Source organism: Falco naumanni, chromosome 5 (genome assembly GCF_017639655.2).
Source record: "Falco naumanni isolate bFalNau1 chromosome 5, bFalNau1.pat, whole genome shotgun sequence".
In the NCBI taxonomy this organism is placed as follows: Eukaryota; Metazoa; Chordata; class Aves; order Falconiformes; family Falconidae; genus Falco; species Falco naumanni.
The window spans coordinates 26,461,643-26,487,790 of NC_054058.1; the positions used below are offsets into that span (position 1 = coordinate 26,461,643).

At 40.0% G+C, this 26,148-nt stretch overlaps 1 long non-coding RNA gene across 1 annotated transcript; it reads left to right on the forward strand.

Annotated features, from left to right (window-relative positions):
- Nucleotides 1–163: 163 nt before the first annotated feature.
- On the forward strand, nucleotides 164–25,526 carry LOC121089545. The gene is made up of 3 exons (XR_005828253.1): nucleotides 164–660; nucleotides 5,088–5,240; nucleotides 24,049–25,526. It is a non-coding gene; the product is annotated as an uncharacterized LOC121089545 (long non-coding RNA).
- The last annotated feature ends 622 nt before the right edge of the window (nucleotides 25,527–26,148 follow it).

A 26,148-nucleotide genomic window follows, 5' to 3' on the forward strand; every position in this document is an offset into this window, starting at 1 on the left:
GGGGCGAAGGGTCCGGCGCAGCGGCCCGGCCCAGCCCGGCCCAGGGCAGCGCGGCCCGGCCGCCGCCTCAGGCAGCCGCCGCCCCTCCCCGCCCTCCCGTGGCGTGGGGCCCGGCCCGGCCCGCCGGGAGCTCCGAGGGGGCTGTGCCGCCCCGGCCCGCGCTCCCGCGGCACGCGCACCCCCGCGGGACACCCCGCGCCGTTCACACGCGGGGACTCAGGCTGCCCGCGCGCCCCGGCCCGCGCGTATCCCGCGTCGCACGTCTCGGGTACTGCTGTCCGTCACGCGCGGCTGCGTCCCGTGCGTGTCAGTTTCACCCTGAAGCGTGAGGCGCGGAGCCGCTCTAAGCGCGGCGCTCCGGCCGTGCAGCCGGGGCTTTCGGGTGGGGCTGGGGGCTTCCCCGGCTCCCTGAGGTGCTTTCCAGGCTTTTCTGAGGATCTGCGGAGGGGTGAATTGAAGCCGCCTTCTCCCCTTGTCCGCTCTAAAGAGGCGGTGAGGGAATCGCGTAATTAACGGCTGAACCCCCCGTCTGGCCGTGCCCTCGCCGGGGTCTGTGCTGGCCTGCGCCGCCGGCGGCGGCCGTGGGCCCGGGGAGGCTGGAGCCCTCACGCCGTCTCGGGACACAGCCTGGAGCTGCCGTTTGAACAAACACTGCTCACGGTGGGTTGAAAGGAGGAGGAAAAAGGGAACGTACAATGTCTTGGGGAAAAGGAAAGTGCAGGCTTTAGAAAAAGAAGGGGGTGATCGAGGATTGCACGATCAAGAAAAAAATATAGTAATAATCCCCACTAAGTGCAATGTAGGTATTTTTATAGAAAAGTTGATGTTTTTCAAAAGCAAATGAAAACTCAAGCAGCTTTTATCTTCATGTGTTGTCATTTCAGAGGCACTCCAAGTCTCGAATGAGCTGGCATAGCTGGTGGACTGCAGGCCGGGGTGAGGGTACGGGGTGGTGGTGGTGAAACTGGGCGATCCCCGTCTCAGGATATACTGTAACATAAGGAACTGGGGCACCTTCCTTATTCTCATAAAACTCAGGATGGGGAGGAGGAACTTGCTCCATGCTGAGGAGTCGAGAATCCTTTTGCCCCCGATTTACTCTTTGTCTCCCATTTTTTTCTCTAAGAGGGGGGAAGGAGCTCTGGCCTTTCTTCTCAGTCTGGCTAATGTCATCTCCTTTTGTTCTAATGTGGAGTATCACTGGAGAGATCACATTAATGATATGTGAGAACAGTTTCACTGGTTAAGAGAAACAGAGTGACACGCTCCTTCCTTGTAGATGAGGAAAGGTTCTGTACAGGAACAAAAAAGTTGGAGATAAGCTGTGGGGGTACCAGCTGGGAAAGAGGAGCAAGAATTTCTGGAGAGGAAGAAGTTGGAGGTATGTGGCAGAACTACGATGGGCAGGCAAAAAATGTAACAGCAAAGTGGAGGGATAAAACAATGAAAGAACGGGCAGTATAAGGCAGGAAAAACAATGGGGAAGACACATCACAGGAAGGAATGTAAACTATGTTAGAAACTATATTAGACCCTTTTGCTGACATACAGGCAGTCACAAAAGCATTTTCAGTAAACAATAGACAGTACATTCTCAGCACATATGAGTGAGGATGACTGAGATTAGAAAATAGTCTAAAAAATGTGAAACATTTCCTCCCCTCCTCCTTTTCCCTGCCGTCTTCTCCATTCCTGAACTCCAGCACAAACATCAATTCTGGATAGTTTTTATAGTCGAAAGCAATTTGGTTTCACGCACAAAATACACCTGAAATAGATACAGGACTTAGAAGATACTCTCATAAAGATTGTCCTCAGATGCCACTGATGCCACATACAGGTTTGGAAACTCTTGGCACATTGGCATTGCCTCTGTTGGAAGAACTGTTGAATTGTTATCAGGTTTATTTTGCAACTCTGTATATTTATTTGTGCTTGCGTATATTTATTTGTGCTTGCGAGAAAACAAATGGCAGTTTGCTCTAAGCTTTACAATTGTTAATGACATTTCTGACATAGGTTTCTCTCCTTGTGACTAGGAATGCTGACTGGAAAGTTTAGGGGGTAGGGGTGGGGGGAGGGGAGAGAGAAAGAATTTTGCCTGCACAGCAATTCAGACAATGCTCAGCCAAGATCTGAAATAGAAATGAATTAAGGCTTTTTCTTAAACTGAAGAAAATGAGAAAATATCATGTAACTGATTGCCTCATCAATAGCAATTCCTGGAAGCTGATTTATGTTGGATTAACACCTCTTTGACTGAATTGAAAAAAAAAAACCACCAACCCTGAGTCTTTTGAGAGGGAAATAGTACCAGTGACATTTGCAGATGCAAAGTAATTTAGCTGGGGTTTTCCCTGAAAGGACTGCAACTTGTCATGAATGATTGCTCATTAGAATTTTGGAAAAAAGATCTAATTATGAGTGACTAAGGGATGAGGAATCACATACAAAAACATTTGCTTTCTTGTCTTGGAGTCAAGCAGATCAGAAAACCAGATACTCCTTTTAAGACTTACTCTGACCAGATGTGCTTGGCCTAAAGCATGTAACCTTTCTTCATCAGAAGTTCCCCACAAATAATATTTATATGAAAGCTGTGGTAGTTGGTGCTTTCACTTTTCTGCCCCCCGCCACCCCCCCCACCCCCACCCCCCCCCACCCCCCCCCCGTGTTGGCACTTACGGAACAAGCTGGGTTTGTACCCTGAAACCAGATTTTCAGCTGCAGGTGGACCTTAGAGGAAATGGGTGTAAGTATGAATGTTGAGGTGTTCAGTTTAAACGTGAAACAGCTCCACAGCAAGGGCTTTGTCTTAAATACACACAACGTTATTCCTCTGTGTGTCTCTAGGACCACGTGGAAAAAGAAGGGCCATTCACTCAGGGTGGTTTTGTTTTTGGGTATTTGTTTGTTTGTTTGGTTGGTTGGTTTTTTTGTTTGTTTGTTTGGGTTTTTTTAGTTGGCTTTTCTTTTTGTTTGTTTGATTTGGTTTTGGTGGGCTTTTGTTTGTTTGTTTGTTTGGTTGGTTGGTTTTTATCCTACGGTCGCAGGTGTTTTATGCAGTGCAGGTTGGTCAGGAGCAGCCGCCCGGGGCACCCCGCGAGGGAAAGGGGACCCGCGCGCCCCGCCGGCGACAGCCCGGCGAGGGGCCACACTGCCACCGCGCGTTCCCTCGCCCGAACCGCACCAAGCCCGCTCCCAGGCGCTGCTCCTGGGAAGGGAAAACTTCCAAAGCAGACTTGGAGAGTACCCAGGAAGGAGTTCACTCCGTGCTTAAAAAGTTTAAGATCGATATTTTATTGCAATTTTGTTTGTCATAGGAGACAGAACTGAAGTTCAATCAATTTGGCTTTTGTACCAGTCACCAGTCCTGTATTTTCTCACAGTTGCAGATGCATTTCTTTCATCCTAGCATTGTTTTTGGAAGCAGAGAAACAGAAAATAATCTGTTTTGTCTTGTAGGATAACTTAAAATAAAGACTTTTTTAGACACCCCTAGGGGAAAAGAACTACTTTTGCATTGGTAAAATGAGTGTGATAGCAGTTCTCAGCCTGATGGAGATGTAGCTATAGAAGCAGTAAGACCTGTGATTGGGACTCCCCACCTGAATTAAACAGGGTTCAAGGGAGTGGCAGATGGCTTGAGGAAAGAAAACACATACACACACACACACACACACACACGCACACAAGATGACAATGATCCTCATTGGAACATCGCAAGCCTTTCTTCACTTTGATAAGGTGAGTGTGCAGCTGCTAGTTTGGAAAACCCAGGCCATAGCCTAGAGCTGACTAATGTCCTGACTTGAGAAATGTCGTATCAAAACTATCATATGGCCATGAGCTTTGCTTTACATCTCAACACAGCCAAGGGCTGCAGGAGTTCAGGATGGTCCTGAAGCCACAGATAACAGTGGTTCCTCAGGCTTACGGCTTTTTTGTTGTGTAGTAGGACAGGACTAACTTGCATCCTGACTTGGGTGATAAAAGCAATGTTTGTTTCATCAGTCTTGCCTCAATTTGTTTCTTCCTGTGGTTGGAGGTGTTATCTAACCTGCCTATATCAGGGTGGCAGCTGATGTTGGCAGATATTACAGCCCTTAGGTAAAGCCTCTGCTTGAGCCACTGACTGTTGAGCAGTTTTGCATACTGTCACAGTCACGCAGAGCTTGATCTGATGGGAATGGGTTGCTATTGCTAGAGGTACATCAGGATACATTCAACCAGGGGATATTTTTGGGTGCTATGCCCAGCACAAGTTATGGGGTTATATCATAGTCTGATACATGAAGTAGATAGAGCAGTCTCCAAGGGAAAGGGAGGGCGGTCTGTGTGGCTGCCCTCATGTACAATGTCATCTGTCCTTTGTGATGCTGTAAAAAGATTTTGATGCAGTGGATGAGACAGCAGGAACAGAGAGAACTGAGATAAGGTTTTTAACAACCCTGACTATGAATCACCTCTGTGGCAATTTCTCAACCGGGTCCAGGCCTGTTTTACTGGCTAGTGGGCTCCTCTTCACACTGTGGGCAGGGGAGAGCCTGGTTGCACAGCTTCATTGGGAAGGTATTTTTTTCAGTGAACAAAAGCAGAGGAGATGGGTTTAGTATAGATTTATTATCCATTGTGTTCGGCAGGAATAGCTGCGCACTGTGAACTGGAGGGGGAGGACAAGTTCCAGGGGAGGGTGGTAAAGCCCATTCTGTCCTAGCCAGTCAATATCTTGTGAATAACATTCCCCTGACTGCTCTGTTCTTACAGTTTATCACAGCTGGCTCAAGGCTTGCTAGCAACGTGGGCAAAACCAAGCAGCAGGGAATCATGGGCAAAGTTTGTAATGCTGCATTTAAGCGTTGATAAAGTGACAGCATGGCCTGCCCATGTATTGGGTTGTTTGCTGCCTGAGTACCTGCTGCCCTGGCCGATTGCCTGTGCCTAAGGCTTGCTGCCTTGTCCTCATTTCTTTTCTGTCCAGGTCCCTGTGCTCTGCTTTATCCTACCATTCCTAGTCTCTCCCTTTAGTAATCAAGTGTAATACTTTAAAAGTGTGATTTTTTCCTTTCTTTCTTCTTTTTTTTTAGGGTCAGAGATGCATACAACCAGTTATTGGAACAAAGTGTGCTTGGCATCTGTCAGTTTCTGAGTCATCTGGGCACTGGGGAGACAGCCAGGAAAGATCTAGGAAGACATATTCAAATAGTCTTATCAAACACTATGCTAAAAAGAGCAACAAGGTAATGTGACTTGTTTGCAAGGCTTGGAATGAAAGGAATGAAGCAGAGCTAATTTCAGTAATCTGCTGTCACTGCTTTGAGTAAAACATGCTTACTCAGTTGTCTCAGGCGTGGTTGTTTTACCATGCATTAGTGTTTTGGTCACTGTAGTAAAAGAACATGCTGTATATGTAGGTGGAGGTATAAATACTCTTAAACTGTTGACACAGGAGCACAACACCAGTGTATATTGGAGTTGTTGCTGCATGCATTCATCTAGAGGCTCTGAATTTTATCAAGGCCCTCTTTTGTTAGGGGCTGCATGTGGGAGATTTTTGTCTTCACCTTAAGGTACAAGTAAACAATACATCCAATAGACTGATGTCTCATCTTTATGTACAAGTCAAAGGCGGAGGAATTAAATGCTATTCCTGAAGAAATGTCGTAACCCAGAAACTGAAAATATTTTTTTTAATTTTTGGGTCCTGATTTTGATGTATGAGATGTGTTTATTGAGGACAATGGTAGAGCAACATTTTAAACCACTTTTTTTCTACTGTTAGTAGAACGGATTTTATTTGCCATATTTCCCCCATCAAAGCATCTTTTGATATAAAACTAGTTTTTTTCTGGATTTTTTTTTTTTAATAAGAACTGTCAATACCCCTCCTCCAGGCAAAATTAAAATTATTGGTTTCATTACAACATTCTAATTTCTTTTCCTATTATAGTTAGTGAAGTTGATGAAAACAGGGCTAAAGGGACTCAAGAAGTCCTGCTCATTTCCTGCTGTAAAGTAGGATTAACTATATCAAAAATATCAAAGATATCTATCTAATCTGTTTTTGATATGTTGCTTAATGCATGATGGGAGAATATTTCTGTATCATACTGTTTTTCTACAACCTGAGGATGCACACATGAAAGATCTGTAATAATAGACATCCACATAATGCCAGATTAATGCATCCAAACCAGTCATCATAAGAAAATGACAGAATGCACTAATGCATACAGGAGATTAAGTTGGAAGAAAACCAAAGTGTACATGCATATTCATTTTGGGTTAGATCCTTAACTTCTCTTTAGCAGCTTTGTGCACAAAGCAGTCGCAAAGCTGGCTGGCCTGTTTCCTTGGGAAAGGAAATTCTCAGATAGGCTCCAGTTGCCAGAATAGTTTATAAGCAATCTGTGTGTTAAACCAGCAGGTCCAGCTGGCCAGCAAGAACTGCTGTCGAGAGCTGCTCTATGAACACAATGATTTCCCAATGGGCTTTTCTTTTTTTTTCTTTCCTTCTTTTTTTTTTTTTCCCTTTCTTTTTTTTTGGGTAGGTTAGACTAACTTTTTATTGGAGCGTTTTTGATAGTAATTTGCTATGGGTAAGCCAGGTCAAGAAAAGTACAGTCCAACCTGATCGTGGCTCAAAATAAGTGCAACCATTTCTGCAGTATAGATAACTGCCTTGTTTCCTATACTTTTTGATTTTTATAATTCTTTCTCTTTTTTAGTTTTTTTTTTTTTTTTTTTTGTTAATGTGGTAGTAGTGATTATAATACAATGAAAAAGTTCATATTCTAGGCATTTCCAGCACAGTTTAGGGAGTGACATAAGAACAGAAAAATGTCTGTCCTGGATCAGACAAAAGATCTAGGTAGCCTAGCACACTGTCATGGTGTCCAACAGTGGATGCCTAGCATAAAACCAGCACAAAAGTGGAGTAATACTCTCTTAGTATACTTCTGCAGCTTACAGAAATGTGCAGCTCAGGGATTTCTTTAGTCAGAGGCAGTACCTTTGTGTATAATTGTCTGTAATGATTTTCCTCCATGAATTTGAATAATGGTTTTTTGCATCACTATTGCCCTTTTGTAATGGGTTATACAGCTTAATTGTAGGGTATGAGAAGATATAGTCCCTTTTTTGTTTTTTGAATATGCCAGTTGATAATTTCACTGGATGTCATCTACTTTTGGTAGATGAAAAAAAAAAAAAAAAAGGAATACGTTTCTTATTCATCCTCTCTGTGCTACTGATTATACAGTTCACTATTATGTTCCTCTGCAATTAGTTTTCTAGGCTGAAAAGTCCTAACCTTTTAATCACTCTTTGCCTGCAAACTGTTTCAGACTGTAGATCATCTTTATCAGCCATCACTTTTTTTAGCTTAGCTCTACCATTTTTAAGATGGGTTGCCAGAACTGCATGTAGTATTTAAGGAGCTGAGATGCCTTGGATTTATACGATGATGTATTAATTATTTCCTATTTTCTTCCCTATTCTATACCTAATAATTACTTTATGTTCAGTTAGCTTTTTTGACTGCTTCTAAGCTGACATTTTCAAGTCACACATTAGTGCAGAGGATTCTTTCCTTGGCCTTAATGCTGCCTGCAAGGATGTTGAACATAAACACATTTTATGTACTATTACAGAGTTAGTCCTTGATAGTGTCGTTGTGGCACAAACCAAAAATACCACTGGGAAGAGAATCAAAACCAGATTCTCCCCTTTTAGCTGCCTGAGTAGCTTATCCTTGAAACATTCCTCTACAATGTCTAAAAATGCTCCAGTGTGACATTTAAATCAACATAAGAGTAATCAAATTTTCCTGTTATGGTATTTCCAGTCGTGGCAGACTCTCTGAATCTGATTTTCACCTAGCTTGTCACTATTGTTAGCTGTCCTTATCTTGACTTGGCTGGTGGTAATATATATACTTTGCCTTGAGAGTTGCTTTTAAATATCTTGCCTGACACTTCTGTATGAGATCTGAGGTTTGCAATTGGACATCTAACCGCTGCTCTAGTTTTGATGGTCTCACAAGATGTCTATGGTGCTGTCAGATACACATCAGCTTTAGTGAGGAAAGTCAAGTGTTTAAGCACACACACACAAAAAAATAGTTTTAATCTGTGGGAAAGAGCCATAGGTCAAAAGGAACTAAAACAAAATACTCAAAGAAACACAGTCCTTGTCTGTAGGCAGTAAGTGATGGAAGAAATCCAAGGTGAATTGCTTGCTTTGTTCCAGAGTCTGCAAAATGTTTTACATGTATTCATGAACTGAACTTGACAACATCACCAAAACATAATATTTGGCAAATAGTTCCCTACCTACAGCCATCTGCAAAATGAAATGAAACTTCAGGGATTTTTCTACAAACATGCTCTAGCTATGGCTTGATCAATATACTTGAACACTTTTATGTCCTCCCTACCCTTTGCTCCTTTGTTGCATAATACATTCATGTATATTTATCAGTACCACAGCATCTGCCATCTGTTAATCCAGGTGCTAGATCTAAACAGTAGAAGTTCTCTGTGCCAGTGGACTGTCCCTTGCTGTGTGCTGTGTCTCTGAAGTTAAGTATCATTTTAATAATAACAGGAGATTCAGGAGATTTGGATGTTGTTTCTTCCTTTGCCAGTTTGTGGAATCTTTTATGTAGATCATAGGAAAGTATGTGGTCCCATTATGGCCTCTGTAGTATCCTGTTTCATTTTTAGCTTAATGAAATTGAAGCTATAGGAATCTGCTTCTCTTGTACACTTCAGATTACTCTGATATACTGTGCCAGCAGCCACTGGATTTCACCCCTCTGCGTCAACTCCAGACAATAACTCTGAATGGGATAATGGGATAAAGCACTTCCTGAAAATCGGAAGTAATCTGGCCAAATATCTCCCTGATGTGAAGCCACTGGCAGTAATGGAAATACAGCAAGAATGAATATTGGCTTGGTGTCCACTGAATCTGTTTCATTTGGTTTTGGCAATATGCTTATGGCGTTTTTTAAAATTAATCAGTTGGTCTCTCCATAATCTGAATCCGGGCTGGCTATTCTTATTCAAGTTGTACTTTTTCTGACACTGATGAAACTTAATTGATCCCTAGATGTGCTGTCGATGATAACTTATTTCCTGCTGCTGCAAAAAGCCCATATCTCAATGGGCAATTTAGGCAATAGGTAATTTAAACTGGAATATTCAGCTGAAGAGCAGTCTAGACAGACAAGGATATTTTTTTGGATAGATCATAGCTGGAAGAAGGGACTGCACAAAGTGCAGTGGCCACTAATTTAACTGGAAAGATCACTGTGGGCATCTTCTGTTACTGACAGGCCTCCTGTCAACCTCTCTAAGAGCCCTGCAGAAAGTTTGCCTTACCAGACTGGGAATCATGTGCAGCCAAAGATTGGAATTTCTTCCTTAAACTATTTATTAATATTAAAAGGACACCAAAAGCTTCCAGTTATTAAATCAATGTTTCATTTAAAATATAAAATAATAAATAAGGGCATGACAATTATTTAAGATATTTTTATAGTTAAAACATGCAATAAAGTAAATCTGCCTCCTGGCAACTCTGATCCTTGCAGGTCTGGTTGTTTACCCTTATTCATCAACTGTCATCAAACAAACCCATACAGCCTCTTCTGGGTTGCTAAGGAAGCATCCCTTTCAGGGTACTGTTTCATGTCACCTCTCACATAGGTTGCTGCTGAAATGGTAGTTCCCCCTTTTTCCCTCACACTTCCAATTAAATGCTTCTGCTTTTTCCTTTGTGTTGGGGTGTAGCAGTAGTCTGGCGACATGGTAAGAAGGCTTACCTTGCTGCTGCTGAAAAACTAACCATTTCTTTTTTGTTGGGTTAATTTTCTGTGAGATTGGCAGATGAAGGCACAGGATCAAATCTGCTGGCAGTGAGTGGCAGGCATGCAACTTGAACTCCATGGCTATGGGTCTGCTCCCTCTTGCAGGCTGCCCATCGCTTCTCTTGGGAGTCTCTTAGTCCCTGTTGCTGCTTCATGCTCTTTTCTCCTTTCTCCCTCTCTCCAGAGAGTTCAGTATAACTCACAATAGAGCAGTACAGATGAGATGGACCTTGCTCTATTGCAAGACACCAAACATAAGAGAATGCAGTGTTGGAAGGAAATTAACTAGTTTCATCAAAAATATATAGACATACATATATGTAAAATGCATACATGTAATGGTATGCATTTTAGATTAAAAATAACATGAAAATTTGTCTGTGTAGAAACTACAGGCAGTTGGAAAGCATGCATGAGTTACTTTCCATTAGTTTTCCTCTCACTACTGGTATCCATCAGCAACAGCTTGTTTATTCCCTCCTGCACTGAGTAATTTAGCTCTTCTTTTCTCCATCATAGGGAGATGTTTGAAAAGATGTCTTCACAGGATATCTGCTATATTCCACAGCACTGAAACAACATCTTGGCAATATTTTAAATCAAGAAAGTTGAATACTGTTTATATAGAGCTCTGATGCTGTATCAGCTTTCTAGGATTTTTTCTTTGCTTCCCCTCCTACCTCATTGTGGGAGCTGCTCTGAACTTTTTGAACGCTTTCAGTGCTGAGCTGTGTTATGCTGTTAGGTATGGCAGCGGGTAATGTGATTTATACCTGTATAAGCACACACAGGTATGCAGAGACAAGCACAGAATAATGCTTTCATTCTTCCATCTAAGGAAGTTCATTGGAGAGGAAGAAATTTTGGATTTCTTGCCTATTTATACCTACGGAACAGGACTACAGTAGTTTTCCAGAGATGTTGAGCTTTTATCACTTACAATTCCACATGGACAAAAGACCAAAGAACAAATAATTTATGGTGGAGAGCATAGATTTGTGCATTAATTGGTTGCATGTGAGTCCAAGGAATTAATTTTTTATCCAAACAAACATAGAAGTTTAACTCTTTTTTTATTAACAGATTCGCAAAACCATAGCATTTTAGAGCTCATTGTTGTATCTTCTCATGGATTGCTGTTTGCACTGAGGGTGGGGGACAAAAATGTCTTGGGTTGCATCCTGATGTCATGGTCTTCTGATTGTTTGAGAGGGAATTTTACCACAGGAAAACATGGTTGCACAATGTGATGTTTAGTTTTGTGTGGCCACGCTTCCTGCCTCTGAAAGCCAAGGTGTGAGGAAGGAGGAGAGAAAAGGTGGGACCACTGTGTGTTGTACCCTTCTATGAACTGGGATTTAGCCAGGGCACAGGCTGTTTTCACCTCAGAAACAGCCTGGAGTCCATCAGTTCAGAAATAGCCACAATAAGTTAGTCCAGCAGCCAGGGTGGTGAAAAGCTGTATGACAAGTTTGAGCTTGCCAGTTAGAAAGTGGAGACAATAAACTCTAGGAGATCGCCTACTTCACTTTGCCTAAAGTCATACAGATCTTGAATCCTGAGCTCCAGTCCAGGACTTTTACCCTTTTGCTGGCAATTCATTTGTTCCAATTATTAGATTATTTGAGCCATTTCCGTTGTATTTATCATCAAATAGCTCCTTATCTTTTAGCAATAATGCTATTCAGGTAGGTAAGAGAGTCTTCTATCCCTATTTTTGGCTTTTACAGAAGGAGAAGTACTTGAGAAGATAAATAGTGTCTTCTGTTTTATAAAGGATAACTGTATATATTATTACAGGCTTCAGTGTGAAACAAATGTGATTAACAAAAAGAAGGAATCTATGCATCAAACTGATTATTTTGCTTAAACACAACTACAGTTGTCAAGCAAAAGGTCTTGTTTGTGTTCTTTTTTAAAAAAATGGTTTATAATTGCTGACATTATTTCTTGGTGATTACTGTACATGGAAGAAAAGTGTGACTGCACTTGTCAGCCACTTTTCCTACACAGTGATAATCCTTTTCAGAAATTATACAACCTTGTAGCCTACTGAGAAGTAAATTAAAAAGCACTGAGATTTATTCCCTCAATTGAATCTCCAATTAAAATTACAATTCCTCAAAGTATTGTTTATTTTCCTTGTACAAACTTAGAAAAAGGCAACTTAGAATATAGCTAATCACATTTCTAATGGAGTTATAAGAAAATGTGCCTATATAATACTTGACTTCAAAATCACATGGAAACACTGCAATTAATTTTTGTGAGACTCACTATACTCCTGAGTTCATTATGTTTCTTTATATGCAGATTAGAACTCTTATTCTCCTTTCCCACTTTATATAATTCCACTCAGGCATTTGGAGCTGCACTGCTATAATACTGTTGTCAAAAGAAATGGTAGCAAAGTGCAAGTGGAAACTGAATACCTGGTGAAATTTCTACTGATGACAAAGTAGAACTCTGCTCAAGGAACACCAGCGGAAGCAATCATCAGACATAGCAGAAAGAGAAGAATGGACTCATGGTCAGTACTGTCTGTTCTTTATATCAACAACAGCTGTCATGCTCTTGATGAGACAAAGAGGAGCAGATTGAGAAGAGCACAGCTGAAGGTTTAAAGTCATCACCAAATCAGCCAATAGGAACTTATTGCTTTTTTGTGAGAAGTAAGATTCAAGACATCTGAAGTACAGCTGAAGTAAATGCGGGAGGTGTTACAGGGCTACCAGAATAAAAGTAAAAGCCAAGGTAAGTGCAAGGGAGAGCTTTCAAATTCCTTGGTGGAATCCATGTGGAAATAGCTTATTGGAACAAAGAAAGGTTCTGTATATTTAGGGATATCTTAGGAGATGCCCACTGAGAACTAAAAACAAGCTATTGAGGTAGTCCTCAGAAGGCAAGAAAAAAGATTGCATCATTGGCATTATCAGTGATGGTCAGGGTTCGAGGGACTTTGCAGTTCCTTATGTTCTGGAAGGGGACAGTTTTACTTTTTACATGTCCTCTTTTTAGCTGAGAAGGATGTTATCTTATTGACCTCAGACAGGCAGTGTTTCCTAGGCAGGACCAAAGATCAGAAGGTAAGGAGAAGAGGAGCTATGACCTACCCTGAGCAAGATGGAACCTGCTTCCAGCAAACAGACAGGGAAAGAGTGACTTTTTACATTCTCAAAAGGACAGAAGCTAGGACAGGAAGAAGAAAAAATAATAAAAAGGGATGGGAAGAGGTGTTAGCTTTTATTCATGCTGAAAATAGAGCCTTCATTAATTGGAACTTGGGGTTGAGTTCATCTACTCCAAATTTTAATGAACTTTCAATTATGCCTCTGTATTGTTAGTGTCTCTTTAATGGAAAAAAATAAAAGATTGGAAATATAGGCAAGTTACATGTTACAACAAGCATAGTAATGAGACTATAAATATACTAAACTATTGTAATAAACATAAATCTGAAAATGTAAAATAAATTTCTGAAAGCAGAAATGTGTTAGGATATCATAAAATACCTCATTAAAAATTTGGATACTTTAATTTCAGATTTCTATTTCTATACTTTTTTAATGAGACAAATAATAAAGAAAAATGACAATTTCTGATTGTCCACACAGGCCAGTAAAAGTTTTAAGGAAGTTATTTTATGTATGAAACAATGAAGGGTGAGCTGAAGCTGCCACACTATAAACTGAATTGGAGATTCATAAAATACCAATGAATTTGCATATTTCATATCCACCATGTTATATTCTCCAAAAGCAGGAGGTTACGTTATCGTGTCTTCTCTCCTGCTGAGACCAAATTGATACAGATACAATTTCCATAAGGAATTGTAGGTTCACTTGTTGATACATGCTATGGGGTTGAGGCCTGAAGAACATATAGACTGTAGTATGCTTTCAATATGACATGGAAGTAAAAAGACAATTACACTCAGAGATATTATAAGCCATCCAGGAGCTTACAACTGTAGAAGCAATTTTTGCATAAGCACAACAGTTCAGGAGAAACAGGGATAAAATATGATGGCTATTAAGTAATGACTGGGTAGCGTGACCTGGAGGCCACTGAAGGTGGGAAGATTGCTGCATGATTTATTTTGAGCAGCAATGTAATCTTTTTTTTTTTACATCAAAGTAGCAGTGATAAGTCGTGGCTGAAATGAAGACATTTCTTGCATGTCAAAGAAGATGATGGATTGAAAGATGTGAGCTTTAACTATGATGATCAGAAGAGCTTTTAGCTTTAAATTCAACCTCTTTGAGATGCATCTCAGATGTGGTAATTATGAATGGTTTAAAAATCTCTCACAAAGGTAGATGGCTTCTACAGTGAAAAATTAAAGGGTCGCTTTGGTTATTCATCTGTCAGAGATGCTTCAGTTCACAGAAATAACCTGTACTGTGTCAGAGGCAAGCTAAGCTGAATTAAGTCAATGGTACCTTCAATCTTGAAAGGTACCACCTGGCTTGAAATATTGATGGGAAACTTAGAAACCCCCAATTCAAATAATTGAACAAATCCTTAAAAAAAATAATCCTCAAGTGGGCTTCTATTTGCTGCAAGCATTAGGCAGTAAAGAAGATATAGGAATATATAGAAATTAGCAACATTATAATTATCAAGTAACTGCTTGTCTTACAGTGCTGCAGGCAAGTTAACATGGTAGAGAGTGGGGGGTCAGCCTTCATTCTTCCTTTGAATCAGTTTAGGTTAGGAGTCACTGAAGTAAATGACTCTATAGTCCTTAAAACGAGAGGAGCTGCTGTGTTATTGTCAAACACATTTAAGGAGAATCAGGCTAAGCCATCGTACAGAGATGTGCAAGTAGTGATATACACACAGTTCTTTCTCATGACTTTCTGGTCTACTGCTCTTTGTTCTTCCTGTGCTGCCACACAGTGCCTGTGTGGTTTCCCCCCCTCTTTTGGGTCTTTATGAAACATGCTATTTCTTCCCTAGGAATTGTCGACTAGATAGCTTTTATCAGATTTTACCCCTCTCCAGTCTGTACCAAGTCTGTAACAGGATACCATTGTGCTGAACTTCCCAGAAAGGCAGTGTAGGAGAGTAAGTTCTTGCAGGCTGTTGAGCATTTAATCTTCTGCTTTGTGTGTACAATGTGGGTCACAAGAATATCGCGTAGTCTGCATGTCACTATTTCTTCTCTGCAGGTCTCTGCACAAGGGTGGGGTGCAGTGATCATGGTGGTTTGGGTCTGTAAGAGGAAGACCAGCCAGGGACAAAGGACCTCCAAAGGGAGTGACTGAGACTGTGAAGAATGGCTGGTTGGGCACATGTGTTAGTGTTTATTAGCTGTGCATATGCCAGCTGCTGAAGGAAAAGAAGCAACAGGGGACCAGTCATGTTGAATGGAAAAGATGTAAAAGCCGTGCTACGGCTGGCCTAGATGGCTCAGCTGAAAGGCAAAGAGGCAAGCAGGGTGGAAGTGCAAAGGCAGAGGAGGAGGTGATCCAGCTCTGTGAACACAAAAATACTTGTCAGCTTCTGGTGTCTGTTTTTTCTGACTTTATTACTGAGGACTAGTTGCTGAAATAAGGCAAGAGTGCACACAGTATTAGCACTGAAGGCAGTGCTTGCCAGATTTTGCCTCTCCCCTTTTTTGAGACTTTACTGTGAAACTGGCAGAGGAAAGAGGACCTGAAATAACAGTTAACATCATTGAAAGGTCCTTCACCTTGGGAACTAGTACCTGGCATAAAAATTCTCAAATCATTGACAGATGATGTAAATTAGAGCTTGCAGGACTAAAGGAAAAGAACACCAAGGTTATAAATTCAAGGATTTTGAGTTAAGGAAATGTCAGAACTAAGACACACATAGAATATGCACAGTTCTAGCCTGACCAAAGCAAATCTGGTTATAAATAACTTAAATTTTTGCAGAGAATTTGCAATGGGAAGGGTCAGAATAAAGAATTAAGGGCAGAGGTACTTTGCAGCTGTAAGAGGCAAGAGAGCAAACAATGGAACAGCATAGGGCCATAGGGCAACAAATGGCTATTCCAAAATATTGCAAAATGACTCATGTGTTGTTTAAATGCCTGTTGATATGGTAAGAACTTTAGATTTTGATAAGTACATACAACTGAAAGAACTTTATATGAACCTGACTGCATTAAGCTGAATTTTAAAAATGATTCAAGTGAAGGATTGTCCAATCTCAGCAATAAACTCCAGCTTCTTTAGGAAGTAAGACTTTAATGCTGTGGCATTAATCTCACAAGTACATTTTTATTACCCAAATAAAAGTGGAGAGAGGAAAAAGAAACTACAACATGAAGGAACTGGAATTGAAGAATTAAAATGGCTTTGCCAAAAAATGTTGATTATGAACATTCTGTGTGTGTTTTCCATGTCACTTGAAGGTAACTGAATGCCCAAGGGGCTGTTCTCAATATCTGTCTTGGCCATCAACTAGAAAGTATAAATCACAAAACCGTTTTATTCCTATGGATAATAATTGACTTGCAGTATTTCTTTGTAATCTCATGACATTTTTGGGGAATGAAACATAAAATGGAGACACAATTCTGTATTCTTACATGTGTGAAAGCTCAAAGTAGCTATTTCAAACCAGCGTGCATAAAAATCATATTATTGTATGTAACATTTACCAGGACTAGTGTTAAAATGAGGTCATTTTATTACATTCTTTCTGTCTTAATGCATGCTAGCAGCATTCTTAAAACAACATTTTCATTTGGCTGTTCTACACAGTTCTGCTTTGGCAGGGTAGTAATATTAGCTGAAATAATGCTTCTTATCTCCAGCCACTCTTCTGTTGTCAGCTATGCTTTCATGTTTTGATTAGTGCTTTAGACTGTCTTCTGCCTGATGCCTGCTTTAGCTGACTTTTCAGTAGCATAACCCTCAGTAACATCAGGAGTGTCTAAAGAAGTGTTAGTAATTTTTGCAAATAAAGAGGGGAAGGCAGGGTACTTTAATTACTTGACAATAGAGAAGCCATCATTTCCAAAGATTCATAGGGCTTAAAATATTGATTACTTAGGTATTTTTTTTAGCTATAAAGCAATTGCTTGCTTGTTCTTCCAACAAGATCATTTTGAGTGATAGTTGAATCCTATAGGTTTTTTTAAGACGGCAAGAGAAATATGTTCTCTTTCCAATTTATTTTGCTGGCAAAGGATTAAAAAGTGTCTCTTTGTGGGGAATGAACCAAAAAAATTAAGGGACTGTTGGAGCCCTCCTTTTTATTTATTTATTTTATTTATTTATTTATTTTTAAAACAGCTGCTTTGAATGTGAACAGGGGTGCATATCCTGTCAAGGCTTTTATGCCAGTAAAATGTGTGGGGTTTTTTTTGTCCCAGTGTTGAGTCCCCTAAGTGATAATCATAAGGAAACTTGAGAAGGCAGGAAAACAGGTGTCTTATAAAGTCAGGCTCTTCCTACCATGTAATTTTTCTTGGTGGAATTAATTCTAAATCTCATTTCCTATGTTAAATTAGGTCTTTCTAGAGCTGTCTTCGTATTATTTTTTGTTTTAGTTTCTTTTTCTAGGTGTTTCAAATCTACACAGGAAAATTTCTGTTAAGAAAGCTAAATTGTGCTGTATTAAAAAACAAACCAAAGTGTAAGGCTGATTTAAACACCAGTTTAATCTCATGCTCAAAGTTTATTAAACTATCATCTGACAATCACAGATACGCTAACTGCCCTGCAGCTGACAAATAAAAAGGCATTTTACAAATATTATGTGGGATGTACAAGCTAATATCAATTCATGTATTGCCGAGTTATAATTTTTAATTGTGTTCAGAATCATTTAATTAACTTCTTAATTGTCAAGTAAAAAGAAGTGAAGCATACAATCCAAAATCATGCCAATCAAAAACCTCAATTAGCTGTAATAGACTTTGGCTCAAACGTGTACTGCTGTGGTTGTCAACAAAACTGTAGTGAAAAAAAAAAAAAGGTTAAAATTAGAAGGCCCTCAAAGGAGGATCCTGGAGGAGCCTGTGGGGAGAGAGGGATGATGTTAAAATTGCCATGTCTGATGTCATTAAACTTGCAAATGCTTATGTCAAAAATACATTTCAATATGTGTCATATAGAAGAAAAACCAATGTACTCCTAAGCAAAGGAAAACAGCTTTTCAGGTGAATACTGGTCTGTATATTGAACATGGCACAAAAAGTGGTCTGGAAGAAGTGGTCTATGGTCATGGGTCATGATCCCTCTGTACAACCCTTTCAGCCTTCTCTTTTTCCATGAAAGGTTTGAGATTGGTTAAATATTGTCATGTGCTACCCAAGGGTACGGTGAAAAAAGATAAAACACAGTTAGGAAAGGTGATATAGATATTGTTGAAGTTCAAAAGTCAGCCACAGCTCTTTTTACCATAGGCTTCCAGAAAAGGAGACTACAGAAGCTGCATCTTACATCTGGGGTAAAACAAGGAGATGGCCAAGGCTGAGGAAGGCCTTTCGCTTTTGTTATAGATGCTGACCCAGGAGCTGGAGATCTGTTTATTCATGTGTCATCCAAGCTGTGGTGACTTTTGTGAGGCAAGAGAAGGGGAAAATCAAACCTGCCTAGGGCTGACAATTTAAGGAATTTATAATACCAGTTCAAATCCGAGTGCTGGCCTCTCAGGGACTGGAATTTATTGCTCTGTTGCATTAGGCTGTTTGTGTGAGATAAGATGAGTCCGTGAGGCCAATTTTTAATTGACCAGGGTAATTTGCACAAATCATTGTAAGTCACCTTTATTCCCAGCCTCATTGGAGACCAGAAATGCAATGGACCATCACAGCTTTATTTACACTCTTTTCTTTGGAACCAAAATCCTCTAAACCTCGGTCAAGGCAAATGATAAAATTGTAATGTTGGACTATCGGTTCTGTCTGCCATATCATTTCTGCGATTAAACAGGCATCCTGATCTTAAAAGCCCCTAACTGTGTACTTTCATGAGTAATTAGAAAAAATCAAAATATAAATTTTCAATGATAAAATAAATCCAGCTTCATGTTGCCTCAAAGTATTAGCGAACACCAGGAGTGATACATTTTCTCAAATGCACTTATCCTCACCTGAATAAGGAAAACAGAGCTGAACTAATCTCCCTGGAGTTCAAAAGTACAACTTGCAAACTGGCCTAGCGCTCATTTGTAAGCAAATGAAGTACAGTACAGACAGATGTTTTCCCTTTCATTTTATCAAGCCTTCCTTAGTTTGTGCCAAGTCAGTATGACTCTGGTCTTTTGGCTTATTTCTGAACTATTCTTCATTTCACTATGCATTTTATTTTCCAAGAGTGACCTACTGTTAGAGCACAAGTAACCGTCTGCTCCATCAGCAGTATGCAGACTAATACAGAGCAAGGGAAAAAGGATCACTGGACTGGTCACCCTCTCACCACTCTCCTCCAGCTGGGACTGTTGAGGTGGGGCATCCTCATCCTGCACACTTGGAAGTGCTGGTTTGAGTCCTCAGCAGAAGGCAGATCCCCCAGCTGAGTGCCTTACAATACTAGAAGGTGCTCAGAGGAATATGGCTTGCATGAGTGTGTTCCTGTGCAGGTGATGCTTCCACATATGGCCAAAGCTGAGGAGACTTTACAGTGATGCCAGACCTCAGGTGAGACAGCAGCACGGTGAAGGCCACACCACCAACAAAGGTGTTGCATACTTTGCCAAAACATCCTTGATACTGAAGTAACAGGCTGAGACTGCCCCCAGGTCATAACCTTTGGCATCAGGAAAGGGGCATGGGGCCAGAATAGCTTTGCACAATGGAAGTTGCCATATACAGCTGGGAGGGATGCCACTTTGCTGTCCTTTCTCAACTGGGCAGCAAGGAGTTGAAAAAGTCTATGTGGCACTCACACTGCCTTAGGCACAGCTGAGGATCTGGAGGACAAAGAGCAACCCCCCTGCTGCAGCCGCAGATGCAGTGAAATCCTCCCCACCCACTCTGGAAAAAATTCCAAAAATTTTTTTCCCACTGGGGAAAAAGTGGCACGACAGATCCTGTTGGTTTTCACCAAGCCTATGCCAAGAGTCTCTGATACAGATCCTGATGCTGCCACTTTTGTCACTCAGTGGTATCTCATTGGTATCCAGTGAGAGAATACTGTGAGGGTGATCATCCACTGGAAGAGGCTGCCCAGAGGTGTGGAGGGGCTCCCGTCCTTGGAGATATGCAAACCCTGGCTCGACACAGCCCCGAGCAGCCTGCTCTAGCTGACCTTGCTCGGAGCAGGGGGCCGGGCTAGAGGATCTCCCAAGGTCCCTTCCAACCTCAACTATTCTGTGTGTCTCTGATTCTGACAGTCCAGGTATCTGCATGCCCAAATCAAATTCCAAAATGTAACTGAAATAATACTGTCTAATCTCAGGATATAATATGCCTACAATTTAATTTCTGACCCACCTGTTCAAGGCATAGGCAAATGCATGTAATGGAAAACAGTTATGTCTGTAACATAAATCATATATCACAAACATTCTTATTCTTGCAGAAACTCAAATATACATATTTAAAGAGAAAACAGATGAATGTAAGTACCTAATAGCAGAAAAGAAAGTTTTATCAGGTGATTTTGATGTAATACCATTCTTGATTGTGTTTATTAAGATTTGTTTACTAAAGCCATCTACCTATCTTCTTCTCACCTAATTAAAATTAATTACAAAAGGAGTAATTATGCTTGCAGTCAGACCTGCTACACTGAGCAGATTATTTACTTGAGCTTTAATTTTACAGCTGCATCTGATTTTGCCATATTGAATTTTAATATGTGGATGCTCATCTTCCTTCTTGTATAGTTTCTAAAATGAAATTACTTATGTTGTGTGCAATTACTGAGACTTTCAAGAGCCATTTTGATCAAGAGATAATTTGCCACTTTACCAAGGCAAGATGGAATTTAAGCTGAGGAGCTAGCTGTGTTGTAAATATACACTTAGCTTATGTTACTGTCCTTTCTCTGAATAGTATTAGAACAATTATTTTATAAACGTACATATGTACCAATGGCTTATGCCGGGCACATACAGAAACATCTGTTCAGTTGAGAAATAGGATGTTGGTAACTTGAAGAGCATACAAGCATATCGAAATCAGTGGGCATGGGTGCAATATCTTTCACGTGAGGAAATTGTTCTCACATACTAATATAAGTGTTTGTTCATGTCTATTTATAAATGCGTATTATATATTCTATTAAAAACATTAGGTGTTTAAAAATATGGTTTGGTTTGCTTAAATGAAACAGGTTCAGCACTTTATCTGGAAAATAAAAATAGGCATTTCTATCTCAGTAAACTATAAATTTTCTTACAAGCAGAGGTGATGTATAGAAATCAAAACGTCTAAAGAATTGTAAAAAAATCTGCTAGCATACACATCAACCTCAATCTGCAATATGAGACTGACATCAAAGTTGACGTCTAATTGGATAAAGTTGTGTTTTCAAATGTTGTTCTGGTAAAAAGGAAAAGGGCAATGTTGGATCAGCTGATCAGAGGCTAGCACAGCCATACTCAGAGGAAGAACAGAGCTGAGGCTACTGTTCTCTCCCCATACATTTCTCATTCATTCTATGTGAGAGACAAAATGTACATTTTGATTTCTTTATTAAGAAGTGATACAATAATCTAAAAAACAAATTGGCTGGTGTCTATTGTGCACCAGTGGTGAAATTAATGGAACATAGCCGCTGAGGAGAGAAACTGAACTTTATCTTTACTATCCCTGGGGGTATTGGCTCTATAAACCAACAACATCTGGATAGGACTAACCTATTCAGAAACAGCGATTGGCCTAATAATCAACTTTCAAAATGAAGATCCAGTGTAGTACATTTATTTCAAATTGCTAAGCTAATTATTGATGAGAGTTTTGAAATACCTATTGTCTATAATTATATATAAATTATATTCCTGCAGGCCTAATAGATATGCATGCTAAAATTAAAGGAGTGTTTTGCTTATTCTCATTGTGGTAGCTCCTATATATCTAGGATAACATGCACAGCAATTTGCTCATGTAAGCTGAAATAAGTTGTTAAAAATTGAAACAATGTAATGGGTGTACTATATTGTTTATTTGGAGTTTTTTTCTATATTTTAATATCTAGGTAATGTTGCAATGTAACATAAAAAAATCTAATGAGACTAATCAAAAGCTCAGACAAATATTTCTCCTTGATTGAATTTTCTGATTATCTTACACAACCAGAACACACTAGGCTCTTTAAAAGATGCACAACAAGAAATGGAGCATTGGAAATGTAGCAATGATATTGCATATATACCATTCATTAAAAAGGATCCAAAAGCCAAATGCAGTTAAAAATGCAGAATTGTTTCAGAATGTCTTTAATGGAATTAAATCCACAGCATTTTCTTTTTTTCAGCGAATGTCCTGGTGCCCTAAGAATGCTCCAAACATTTTTAAAGCACGTGAGGGTAAAAAGAGAAAATTAAGAGAGTTTATGTTGAACAAGCATTTTAATCTATAGAATTTTGATAATAAGGTTGACAATGCTATAGATATATACCTAAGAACTACTACTTTTCTGGTATTTAAGTAAGAGGCTTGTGTTTCTTTCCCTGAGAAAAAAATGGAAAAATATTAACTGCAGTCAGCATCATCCATTTGCAAATCTTTTTTCCAGATCTTCTATTTGTTTGGGTTTTTTTTAAAACAGGAAAGAAGAGCTAAGAGAGGATGCCATCACGGGAGCTTGCTTTCTTATTCTTGAGCTATTTGGCTTCATAGCTATTGAATGGTGCCCTCCATAATGGGAAATATTCTGAACTGGAAATTCCTACTTTACTCTGGGTTTTTTCATTATTTTCTTCAAATCTGCTTGGCCTTCTCTTAGAAGATTTGAAAACAGCATCCTTTAGTAAGGTTTCTAGACCAATCTTTTCAAATAAAGGGAGAAATTTCAGCTCCGTGGAAGTAAATTCAGCAAGGGATTCTGCTGAGATTTCACTGAGAATTTAATGCCCAGAGTTTTTAATCGCAAAGATTTTGATAATAGAATTATATATAACTATCCTATTTTTTTGATCACCTCAAAAATGTAACTAATTTATAACTAAATAAAGCATGGTTTACTTCCACAGGGGATTTTTAATGTGCGAGAAGTTACAGAGACCTCACATTCCACAGGAGGGAGCCTCTCTCCCGCTGAGCTTGGAGCAGGACTTTAGTATAGGAACTGTTCCTCTTTTGAATTCTGTATAAAAAACCAGTGCCTTGTACAGAAAGTTAGAGAATTTTGGAATAACTCCTACAAAAAGAAGGGTTAGCCCCCACTTTTTAGTTACAAATGAAACTAGGATAAAAAAAATCAAACATGCCACTGAAATATTTGAGATATTTATTGCAAACATCGATGTCATTTTCAAATATACTATCCAAACTTTAATCTTCCTGTCAATTTTGCGCAGAAAATTAGTGGTGAAATTGTTAAGAAGTTGAAATAGGTTTAAAATATACATTTTCAGAAACAAGAAGCTGCTTTGGAACCTTGCAAAATAGAAAGGTCTTTGAAATTCTCCATGTGTGGCTTTTATAGAATAATTTTTACATTCATTAACCAGACTTGCTAAAAGTAGTGGTTGTACACGCAGAAGTAGTGCTGTCTGAGCTAAGCATTATACACAGGATGTGTTTATTATACTGGAGGAGATTGTGGCAGCCCTGGAAAGCTCACGTGCATTTGTAAGGATGAACCTAAGCGGACTTCTTGTCCTGCAGGCTGAAGCAGGAAATTAAACTTACAAAGGAGGGAGCTTAACTAGTTAGGGCACTCAGGAAACAGGGAGAGGATTAAATTAAATCTTAATAAAGACAGGTGGCAGCAGCCTCCCCACCAAACCACAAGCTGTGCTCAGTTCTTCCCACAGGACAAGACACTAGACTCTGAATGGCTCTTTCTGGCAACCCTGACTTAGACACTTCATTTCCAGTGCAGGGATGTTTATTTGAATGTTCTCTGATGCTTTGCATTTCTTTCACCAACAAACCTCTAGAGAGGTTTGAATGCAGCAAACACATTTTGGATTACCCCTTGACAGTGCTTCAGGTCTCTGACAGACTTGTGGGTTTTTAAGAGTAGATTGGACTGTTGTCTCCAGCCATTTCCCCATTTCTTTTTCATATATTACAGCTTCTGGGACCTGCTATCAGCCTGCAGTTGATCTCAGCAGAGCCACCCATGCAGCATGGCAAAAAGGATTCATATCCCCACCTGGTACCCACCTGAAGAAGTCCTTGGCTGTGTAAGAGGGCATTTGTGAAAGAAATAGGAATCTCTGATTGTGCAAGTTTTTGCTGATCACAAATGCAAGTTCATGATGCAAGTTCACAGTGGCCAAGTGTGTGATGGCCACATCTTCTGCAATACTAGGCAGTTTAAGCACAGCCAACAAACATCTTTCCTCCAGCTGACAGGAGCATCAGCGTCATCAAGCTAATCCACACTGTGAGGTATGATACATATTCCCTGCTGTCCCAAGTCACATATTTTACCAGAATGATTATGGATTACTGCATGACCTAGCCATATACCGTGTTTCTGGCAGGTAGCAGTGGCATTCTGTCATGTTGAGTTAACTGCAAAATATCCTCCCTTAACAGATTAACTTGGTATCAGTATTTCAAATGAAGTCTGGATAATCACAGCTCGCTGAGTCTTCCTGAAACTCTGAGGAGCCATCAGGGAGCTGATCCACCTAGCCCAGGTGTCACAGTATGGAGACCAGTCAGGCCATGCTTTTGTACCTGAGACAGGCACAGACCATGGCCTCGGCTCAAGGGAAGGAAGAGTGGTCTGGAAGCCATCTGTTCCTGTAAAACATGTGTCTGTCTTATCAAATCTGCTCGAATACTTGTGCCAGAATGGTCACAAACATCTTCCTTAGCTGCAAAAAGTACTACCTTGCCTGCCCTATTTCTTAGTAATCTGGTCTGTCCTTCTGTCTGCTGGGACTTTAACTGATAGCACCACCAAAACAGACTGAGACAAATGCCAAAGCCATTCCCAAAGGAATCTTTTTCTAGCTGCTTTTCACACAGTTATGATCAGTGTCTCTGTGGTGTGGCCTGTCTTAACCTGAGATCCTGTTCTTGCCAGAACTGTGTTCCTCAAGAAATGCTTCCCATTCCCTGGTGCAATGCTGTGCAACTCTTTTGCTGCCAGGAACACTTGAGGACTCTATGTATCCTCAGGTGTTCCCACAGAAAGAGAAAAGCAACTTTCTGGGAGCTTCTGCACATGCAGACACTATGCAATGCAAAAGAAGTCTAGATGACTAAAGACATTTGCATCTCAAGGTCTTAAGCTGCTTTGATTTAAATGTCATCTAGTATCTTTATTCTATATGAAATCTTTCAGAGAGGTAATGAAATCTGCTCAGTTTTCACATAATCTGGGTATCCTCAGTGCTAAGTGAATCTTCACAGTAGCAGAAGTGTTGGCCAAAATGCAAAGGGTTGTTTTTTTCACATCATGGGGCAGCAAAAAACATCTGGGAGGGTAACTCATTGCTATTGTTACTGCTGCTACTACTACTACTATCAATATTAATAATATTATCATTACAGCAGCAATTATTATTGTAATAAAAACCATAACAAAAATGATAATAAGACTTTGGAAAATATTTATTTCATGGGTTTTTTGAAAGGATATTTCCCAGGAAAAAATGAATCAAAAAAGAAACCTCTCTCAATCTATGAACAGGTTGAAAAATGCCTTTTATGATGATAATCCCATCATAATTTTAACTCTTGCAGATTCAAAATTACTCTTTTATATTATGCACACAAATACCATGTGTAGAAGTATGACACTTTGCAAACTACACGCTTTCAGGCATCTGTGGACTTCAATGGGATCACAGTTCCTTTCCTGTTGGAATGCACTAACACCAAGTAATCCTTAAACGGATAACTTAAAATGTCTTACTGGAGCAGGAAACCCTAAGGGAGAAAATCCAATACCTGGTAAGTGATAAATGAAATATCATACTTTTTGTGGGCATTTTAAAACAATTTTTAAAAAAATCCAGTAAACTTTGGGATAGATAAACCATTTAACACAAACCAGTAAGCAAGCACGAGATCCAAAATAAACTAAATTGTTCCAAATGTTTTGGCTGGATGGTATGGTGGATTGCGGAGAGCCTGTTCTGTGTGGCAATACACAGCACCTCAAAATGGAAGCTGTGGGAGAGAGACAAGGGTGGAGCCATCACAGGGCAAAAAC